This window comes from Furipterus horrens, unplaced genomic scaffold (assembly GCF_987537825.1).
Source record: "Furipterus horrens unplaced genomic scaffold, mFurHor1.1.pri manual_scaffold_9, whole genome shotgun sequence".
In the NCBI taxonomy this organism is placed as follows: Eukaryota; Metazoa; Chordata; class Mammalia; order Chiroptera; family Furipteridae; genus Furipterus; species Furipterus horrens.
The window spans coordinates 73,471,911-73,482,128 of NW_028327179.1; the positions used below are offsets into that span (position 1 = coordinate 73,471,911).

Below are 10,218 nucleotides of genomic sequence, written 5' to 3' on the forward strand. Positions count from 1 at the left end.
TGACTGGAATATCATGTTTGAGAGACATATGCAGAGACTCAGATATGACAAAACAGCTTAAGGAATTAAGATTAACTTTATGGATGCTAATAGAACGTTCCTTGGAAAAAATCAGCTTGGTAGATAGCTTGCAGGGTTCCCAGCAGTCTTACCAGATCAATAAGGAAGGTCACTCCATGGTAGGTGCAAGAGACTCAGGTTATTCTGGGGACCTTGAGTAGAGAGCAATTAACCCAAATCGAAAGATATTACAGGCAATGTCTGATGGCAAATATTTGGCTGGGCTTCGTAACATCAAGAGACTGTTAAAAGTCCAACTTGGAGAGTTCTTACAAAGAGTTTCAATCAGTGGATTGAGCCTCAGCCTGTGAACTAAGTGTCACTGGTTCAATTCCCAGTCAGGGCACTTGCCTGGGTTGTATGCCAGGTCCCCAGTTGGGGGAGCATGAGAGGCAACCACACATTGAGGTTTCCTTCTCTTTCTCCCTCCGTTCCCTTTGCTCTGAAAATAAATAAATACAACCTAAAAAATAATAATAATTTTTTAAAAGCTAACAATAGAAAATATATTTTAAAAATAAAGATAAAAGAGCCTATCAGACCAATTGCTATTCTTCCTACATTGATCAAACCAGGGCAAGGTTTTTGAAATTAGACTTACTTAACAAATAAATTAGTTTTTTGCTAGCTTTTTAATAGCCTGTTTTAATATAAACAATTGTTGGAATCAATGTCCATTTTAGGAGGCTTCTTATCTGAACCCAAAGGCCCAGCTGAGTCTGTGCCCTGCTCGGCAAACTGAGGGCCTAGGCTGTCTCCTTGTTTATCTTTGGTTCAGTCTGCTTTGCATTATTTTGCTCCTCTTTTGGAGATTCCACTTTGGGTTTGAGTTTTGAAAGTATAGGGCTACAGGTACTCATCATTTGCTTAATTTCAGCTTCACTGTTTGCCTTGATAACTTGATCCATGGTCAGACTTTGCTTGTTCTGCAGATTCAGTTTCTTATTCATCTACTCCATGGCCTCATTCATACTTTTTCCACTTTCATCATGTCAGCAGCAGCCCTGATGTTGAAAGAGCTGATTATTTTCCTATACTATTGGATTTGTTTCTCTAGTTCTTCAAACAATTTTGGTTTCTTCAGATTCCTGGAACTTTATCTTAATGGATTGACGTGGATTTTATTTTTTAAAGAATTGATTTTCTTTTTTAGATTTTATTTATTTATCTTTAGAGGGAAAGGAAGGGGGAAGGAGGAGAGAAACATCAATGTGTGGTTGCCTCTTGTGCACCCCCAACTGGGGACCTGGCGCACAACCCAAGAACGTGCCCTGACTGGGAATTGAACTGGTGATCCTTTGGTCCTCAGGCCAGTGCTCAATCCACTGAGCCACACCAGCCAGGGCTGACCTAGATTTTTTAACTCAGTCAATTTATTGATGTACACTTGATCTGGATGGTCTTCTCCATCCTCACAGAACCAATTTTTGGTAGCTTCTAGTTGCAAGATAAAACTGTTATGGTCATTTCACTCACAAACTTCTCATATTCACCACTGAACCTGTCTCTCATTTCATACACATATTCTTCTACTGTTTCTTAGCATCATTCCTCTCCTTCTCCAGCTTATTCTGCATGATCATCTTACCCTCATTTTCAATGTACAAGTTGAGCATCTCTCTATCTATCTGCCATAATAGCTGATTCTCAATTGACAGGTCCATGGTCCTGGTCTTCATTTTTACCTTTTTGGCTTGAAGGGGTTGATCTATCTTTTTGTCTTTTGAACCAGCTTGGGAGGTCTCCATTTCTTCAGGCTTGGCTTTATTTTCTGCTGGCATCTGCTGCTGTTGTTCTTTAGCATGTGGTTCCTCTTTGTCCACTTGCATCTTCTTTTTCTCCTTTGCATTCTGATCTGATTCCATTGGTTCCTCATTTTCCTCAAACTTGTGCTCTTCCACTAGCAATGTCCTGGACAAACTGAAAATGCCATGGACATTTACTCAAACCTTGACTTTGACTTTTGAACTAGAGCCATCAGACTGAGGAGTGACTTTTTGAATGGAAAACGGAGCTATAACAAGATTTGGATAGGGCAAATCCTGAAGAGAGCTATAATAGACTTCAAGAGTGAAAGGTTTCTTTCTATAAAATGTGAATACTTTAGAGAAAGAAGAAGCATGATATATATTTTTTAAGAGTTTGTAGCCACTTGATCCTTCAGCTGGAGAACTCCATCCCAGAGATATTGGATATGATAGTACATCAGTGATAGAAAATTCTATGACTTTGAAAGCAGGCTATAAGATTGTGTACTGCAATGCACAGCCTTGAGTGACAGCTTCATTGATATTTAGTGTTGTACTGAGCTCTTTACCAAAAAATGTGTTAATCTTCTCTTTTCCTGCCAGGATCCCTGCCACACCACCAACTATCTCCACGGCATAAATATCTTCTTTCTTTTATTTGACTTGTTCCAAAACACTACAAAGTGAAAGCTCCACTCTAGCTAAGAGATCATCACACATATCCAGAAATTTGCCTCTATTCATAGTTTCAGATACATCATCATGATTTGTAAAACATTTGATGCTCGAAAGAGGTCTGAAGCATTTGTATTCATCAATTTCTTGACTTTCTCACACTCTGGAGAGTCATAATAATGCATGGCTTTTGGACTTTATGTCTAGTGTGTATTTTTTTCCCAAATTCTTCACAGAGGAAACTTATTAACACCTCATCAAATTTCCTGCCTCCCAGTGTTGTGTCAAATACGGTGGACAGAACTTTAAGTTTTCCTCTCTTAAATGCACATATAGAAACTTGGTAAGAAGAATGTCCCATATCTATGAAAACTACATTTCTTGGTTTCTCTTATAAGGCAGGAAGATCTTGCATAATTACAGATAGCATAAGCAAGAGCAAGTGCTGTGGTTCCATTCATTAATCACAGACAACTGAGACCAGGAATCTGTTACATCCATCACTGACTGTCTTTCTGCATCAGTATAGAAACAAGGAACCAAAACAACACAGTCCACAACAGGCTGTTTAAGAACACTTTCTCCTGTCTCCTTCAGTTTAGACAAAAGCATGGCAGTCACTTGCTCCATGAGAAAATTTCATTCCGCATCCATATATTTCACCTTTATACCTGTTAATCCACTGGGCAATTGCACAATATCATATGCAACATTAGATATTCCTGCCTCCACAATCATATCAGAGAATTTTCAACCAAAGGACCTTTTAAATCCTTAGACTGTGTTCTCTGCATTGGAAATGATCTGGCTTTTGTTGACTGCTCCAACTGACTGATTCTTAGGACTAAAAGAAATGCAAGCTGACGTGCAGTGGTTGCTGTACTCATTAGCTATGGTCTGATACTCCCAGCATACTGCAGTAACTAGCAGCTCTGGAAGCCCAGGTCTGTACCTACCACCAACATGACACTGCCTAGATAGAGCTCAGGCTCCAGCCCAGGACTGGCTGGCGAGACATGACAAGGACTTCAGTGGGGTTAGTACTCGGAGAGCAGCTCGCATATGCCAGGAGACAGGTGCCAGTGGGAGATTTGAGGGTGCCCTGCGAGTGCCTAAGTTTTCCAAAATGGGGCCACTGCAGAGGGTGAGACTAGCTCAGCCTCCTCAGAGAAGGCAGCCAGTCACAGAGGCAGAGATCTCAATAAATTAGACTTAATGTGGCTTATCTTTGACAAAAATTAGGATGATATTAGAGAGAAAGAAAATTATATTTCTATAGGAACTATAATACACACTTGTGGATTAAATTTTAGTTCTGGTAATTGCCTTTGAGGTTTTGCTTTTCACCTGTAAACTGGACTGGATCCTGAATTTTTCTAGTGTCCTCTAATATTTGGCTACAACTATGCAAATAATGTTTCCAATTTTTCTCCTACTTTCAACTCGGAGTCATTGAGAACTAAAGCTGCCCTTTTCCTGAAGCCCTACAAACTGAAACTGATCAACCTGATTTAAACTTAAAAGGGATCACCACAATAACCCATGTTTAGACAATCTTTATGCCTATTGCTGTATAAGCCATTCAGAAAGTTTACCTGAACACCCAATGACATCATAGGAGGCATTCCAAACTGCAAAAGGTGCTTTGACTCTAATATCTAGAAAACATCCAGTGTGGCTACCACCAAGGCCCAGAAACTGGTTTATGCTTTGCTCCAACCACTGACCTCTGTTTGTCTTCTGTTTCCATGGAAATGCCTCACTAAATACATGGTTGCTTTCTTATCTAATAAAGGCCTAACTGGAACCCACTTCCCCCACCCCCACATCACTACCTCCTGAAATGAATTTAACTGGACTGACCTATTGTCAGAACTAACTGGTTCAATAAGACAATCTATAAACTTAGCTTCTGGATTGTTAAACTTCCAGAAGTTTTAAAGGTAGAAGTGTAGGGGAGCAAGACTTGTCACCCCAAAATGTGTCTCTTTGGCATGAGGATTAATTTAAGCTGATGACTTTTGAGAAAGAGAAGATTTGAAAAATGTATCCTGTTACCTGCTCCTTAAGTGCCTAAAAGAATTTAGATAAAGGGCATGTTCCAGGAAAAGAGCTATCACCAGGAATATCTATAAAGAATCTGGGCCAGGTGTGGTGGGGAGACTGTAGGGTCTAGAGATCAGTCTTCTCTGTGTCCCATCATGTCTGCATGACCTAGCTAACAATGTTTTTCAAACCTTTGCTTCTCTATCTTCATGGGGATTTCCTGCTTCCACTTTCAAGTCCCAAACCACTATCCCCTTCTCCTTAGCTCAAGATGCCGATAAGCCTCAACTGCCTAATTCTTATGGAACTCCCATATGTACCTACATACTTAAATTTGGCTATTTTCTCCTGTTAGCCTGTTTCATGTCAATTTAATTCTTAGGCTGACCAGAAGAACCTCAAAAGGTAGTGTAAAATTTCTTCCTCCCTTACATCTTCTAACTTTACCAACAGTGATTAATTGAAGGACAGTCTAGTTAACAACTTTCTTAGAAAATGCAGTGGGGGATGATGGGTAGTCTGGACCCAAAGTGACTGAACTCACACATTTTGTAGATATACAAAGGCCTGTCTGGAAAAAGTCCTGCCATTGTTAATATAAAGAGAATAGTTTGCGCAATATTGATGTAACCTGGGAGCCAAGGTGAGTGGACTGGAATGTGCATGAGTGAACAATGATGATGTCACTGTACTAGTCAGTGGGGGTGGTAGATATCATTGAGTGAGCATGTGTACTGTGTGGCTGTCACATTCAAAATGACTGAGTGAGTAGAGCAGCAAATCTGCATCAAATTTTGTGTTAAGCTTGAACATTCCTCCATGGAGACTTTGGATGATTCAGAAGGCTGCAGCTATGAGCAACTGGTGATTGGCAGCTTCATCATGATACATGTTAAAGGGTATTTCTTAGATGTCCAGCCAGTAGGGTAATCAGCTGAACTTGGGTCCTGGGAACCAGACCCCCGCAGTTGCATGCTCAGACCAAGCAGAACAAGGAAATTGACCTAACTGTTATTCCTTTCAGCAGTGACCTATTCCTTTGAGCAATGACCTGGGGAATAGTGGAAAATTTTTGTCTATACAAGCTGTATTTCTGTCCAAGTTTTTGCACCTGCAGGAACAAGAATGCACCTGAAATGCTTTATAAACCCCCCAATCCCTAAGGTCGGGGCTGTCCACCTAAGTCCGGCTTGTGGACAGGTGGGCAGTCGCTGGCCAGCTAATAAAGGCTCTTTAAATTCTAATTTGGTTGTCTCCGACCGTTTGATTCTCGCACTTGCTCCACAACAATACTCATCTGCTCACACATCACATCTTATGCTGAGTTTTCTGGTGAAACATCAAATCACCCAGGTGACTCAGTGCCCCTACAGCCCAGATATGGGCCCTGTGACTTCTGACTTTTCCCAAAACTAAAATCACCTCTGAAAGGGAAGAGATTTCAGACCATTGATGAGATTCAGAAAAATACAGCAGGGCAGCTAATGGCAGTTGGGAGAATGTGTGAGGTCCCAAGGTATCTACTTTGAAGGGACCTGAGGCATCATTGTCTTATGTACAATATTTCTTGTATCTTCTTCAATAAATGTCTTTTTAAAAAAATATATATTCATGACTGGATATCTTCTGGACAGACCCCATAGATACACTGAGAAAACAGAAAACAAAGGGCATTAGTTTGAGTCTAGCCATAGTCTCAAATCTTAGAAAACAGTTGAATTGTCATTAACATTTTAATATTTTTCCTTTCCTTTCTTTCCTCTCCCTCCCTCCCTTTTCTCAGACACTTTGCATAACATATGAATACATTTAATCCTAATAATAACAAGTACTGTTCTTATTTTACAGATACCACTAAACTTTTTTTCTTTTTACCTCAGGTCAACCAAATTTTAGTTGAATCCTTTGGTTTCACAAATTCAGCAGTTCAGATGAGGAAAATAAACCAGTTTTTGTGAGGTTATGTGGGTTTTTCAGCTCAAGAGATTAGTTTCATTAAAAAGCTGTCTTGCATGATGTGTGAGATGTTTCCAGCTGTTTTTAAAGATTTACAATAAAAAATTTAAATCTGTGAGAGAGAACTCTATAGAGTACCCAAAGGAGTGTGCCTGGAACCAAGGTCTCAAACCAGAGCTCCAGAAACCCTCAGCCTCTTGTAGCAGTGTGTGTAGAGTCAAGTAACTCTGTAAGCAACTGAACTATGACATGGGTACCAGCAGAATGGATGGAGATTTCACACCTCAACCTTGCCCCCTTCCATGTTCCTACTAGTGGCAAAGTTGGGGACTCTCCATTATTTGTCATATTTCTGATGGATTGGCTGGCACCACAAATATTTTCCTCTTGACCCAGGAATAATGCCATGTATTCCCCATAAATCCTTTGCACCTGTACTCTAGGGCTTGCTGGTCTCCCCAAAATCCTATAACCTGTTATTTTCCAGTTGCTCAATCTGTTCTGATTAATGCCTTTAGTTTTCCTTTGTACCCTGCTTTTCTCTTCTCTGCTTAAAGCATTTTGACAGACACAGTAGTACTCTGTCTGCTTTGGCTTTGATTCTGTTTTGTTCTCTGTACTCTAAAGATTTCTCTTGGCTATAATCTCAACAACCCAACAACCCAAGCAAGTCCCCCAACACTACCACCAAGATCTACCATCTACTTATGTGTAATTAATTAAAACTGCTTCATGATTCTGATCTTAACTGGCCCACAACCTCTGTTAAATCTTATTTCTCTCTTACTCCAATTCCTTAGCTATTTTACTTCTATTTAGATTTAAATGATATAATCATTTAATGGGCTCCCACAGTGTCTTCAGTGATTGCCTGATTGAGAATTTCAGATACTGCATCTCAAACCATACCACAGGCTCCAACTACTTAATTTATTGATTCAATCATTTAAAATTAAGTATTATTATATGCCAAATGTAGGCATGGAGGATACCACAGAGACCAGGCTCTACTCTTTTAAAGCTTGCATTCTAGTAGGAGAAAAGTACTCATTCCATTCATTAGGGTTACACAGATAAACTAATCACCTCACAATGGCCCTACCTCTACTACTGTCACATTAGGTATTGGAATTTTAAGATATGAATTTTGAAGGGATACAAATATTTAGACAATAGCAAATTCTATTACAGAACTTAAAGAGAAGAATGAGGAGAACAACTAGTGTTGAAAAGGCAAGTCATTTCCATTTTAAAGTGTAATATATAATGTTAAAACTTAAAGAGAATGCATCAGTTAACACTTCCTCCAAAAATTGAGTCATTTCCCAATAATCAAGCTAACACTGTATTATTATACTTTGTTAAGTAATGTAAAAATGCTATCTCATTGTCATTTTAATCATACTTTCTTTTATTTTGAGGAATTGAGCCATTCGTATTTTCTTTACTATGATTTTTGTCTTTACTTTTTTTCCTTTACTGTGATTTTACTGTTCATATCCTTATTTATTTATTTATTTTTTTTATTTATTTTTTTATACTAAAAGGGCATTTTATTTTATTTTATTTTATTTATTTATTTTCCCAACTTTTCTTTATTGATTATATTGTTACAATAGTTCCAATTTTCTCCCCTTTACTCCCCTCCACCCAGTATCTCCCTCCCCCAGCAATCCCCCCCCAAGTCCATACCCATGGTTCATAAAAAATAATTATCCCTCCCTCTCAGATATTAAGACCCTTTGTAATCTTGTAAAGGACAATGGGCGAAGGTCTCAAGCTCCTCTAGCTGCCTCAAGCTGGACATGGTCGTCATCTTACCTACCCTTGGGTCCAGAAATCCCTAATAATAGTGGGGGTGTGGAGGGGAGGGTGGCCTTCCCACATGGGGAAGGATCGTGCAGACTCCAGGTCAGTTGGCTGTCTCCGGACAACAGCGTGCTTGGTTTAGCAGGCTGGTGTCCTTGTTGTGTTCTGGAGGCAACAGATTTGGCAAAAAGGGTTAAAAGACATCATTCAATCCATAACTACTAGGTGACAAAAGGCAGGGATTAATTTTTCAATGTTCCACATTAGGAGGAAAAAAAAGGGCGGAGGGGCTTCTTTGGAGGAAGGTGTGCTAGGCACATCTCGCCTGTCCAAAACCCTTTTGCCCATTATATTTAGTTTGGGCTGAGGGAAATAGTTTATGTTTCCCCCCTCTCAGACCTCTGGGCCCTTTCTGTCCAAGCCATTAGGATAGAAAAGAGAAACCAGTTTTAAAGTAAAGCCCACAGACCACCCCATTCTTCACCAACCCAGCCATTTAGTTCAGCCAAACCGTTGAGTCTCAGGAGGCAACGCTGCAGAGAGGATTAAGTGAGGCTTATGCGTACAGACAATCACTCAGGTAATGCGGTCATAGGCTTATGCCCTTTGAAAACAGAAAACACATGTTAATTTATGTAACATAACCAACAAACAAGTCTCTAAATCTGTAAGACTGTCTTATTGGGAAGACATCCAGTTGCAAGGCACTTGACATTCTACTTGCCTGCAACTTGAGTCTCTTTGGTGATATCACAGATATGGTTTAATTTTCAAGTGAAACCATTTTTTAAATTATTTTTTATTTTTGGTTTTTCAATTACAGTTGTCCCCTTTTCTCCCAATTTCTCTCCGCCCATATCCTTTTCCTATGTTAAATTTGGGTCACTTAGAATTGATTTACTTAAGAGCTCTTTAGCTCTTTTAGGGGAATTAGCCCTTTGTTACAAGTTTCAAACATCTTTTTCCAACTTGTATTTTGACTTGCTCATGGTATTGTTTCCATGTAAAAGGCAAGCTCCTCTTTTATGTTTGTTACTAAATATTTGGAGAATAAATGGTACTTAGATCAGGGTCCGCAGCCGCAGATCCTAACATGAGGTTTCATGGGCAAATGATTTATTAAGGAAGTTTTCTCAGGAAAAAGCTCTAAAGAGAAAGAAGGGGAAGCCAAGAAAGGGTGCAATATCCATAAAGTCCTGCAGAGGGCAGCATTTGCCTAATCATACAGGGGACCCAATGAAGGTGGCTGGAAGCAAAACTCTACTGAATTAATGGGAGGGAAGGAGGAGGGGAAGCACACCGAATCTGGGAGGAGGGGTGTGCAACAGACAATAAAAGGGACCTTGGGGGATCTGTGTGGGCCAGTGGCTGTTAACAATGTGTGCGTCAAGAGTCAATGAAAGGGAAGAATATGTAAGTTCAAAGCCAGCATTTGACCCAGTCACTCATGTATAATTTTTTTCCCGATGATGCCGAATTCTTGGGGAAGTCCATATTCAAGAAGTTGAAGGCCAAGTATCTATAGATGTATTTCTTGGGAGTCTGTGGAAAGATGTAAAGGATCGAAAAGGGACACTTGATCTTGGTTAAGGAACCCAGGATTTAGTTTCACATCCTTATTAGTAAAGGGCACCTTTGTTATATTTTTGGCATAGCTGGAAAATAACCCCTGATAATGACTCTCATTAGCATCTCAGACTATTTCTTTTTGGAGGATGCTTAAGCTCCACAAAAGAAATGTCTTTAGCAATCTTCTTGTGAAATATTTTTTTTATTGTTAACACTATTACAGGTGTCCCCAATTCCCCTGCCTTTGTCCACATTTACCCAGCCCCCTCACCGCCCACCCCCACCCCTGCCACCTTCCCCACACTGTTTTCTGTGTCCATGGGCTATGCATATATGCATATATGTTCTTTAGCTA

General features: G+C 39.8%; 1 pseudogene; it reads right to left on the reverse strand.

Moving 5' to 3' along the window:
* Positions 1 to 705: 705 nt before the first annotated feature.
* Positions 706 to 3,448, reverse strand: LOC150001928 (heat shock 70 kDa protein 4 pseudogene; annotated as a pseudogene).
* Between the last annotated feature and the right edge of the window lie 6,770 nt (positions 3,449 to 10,218).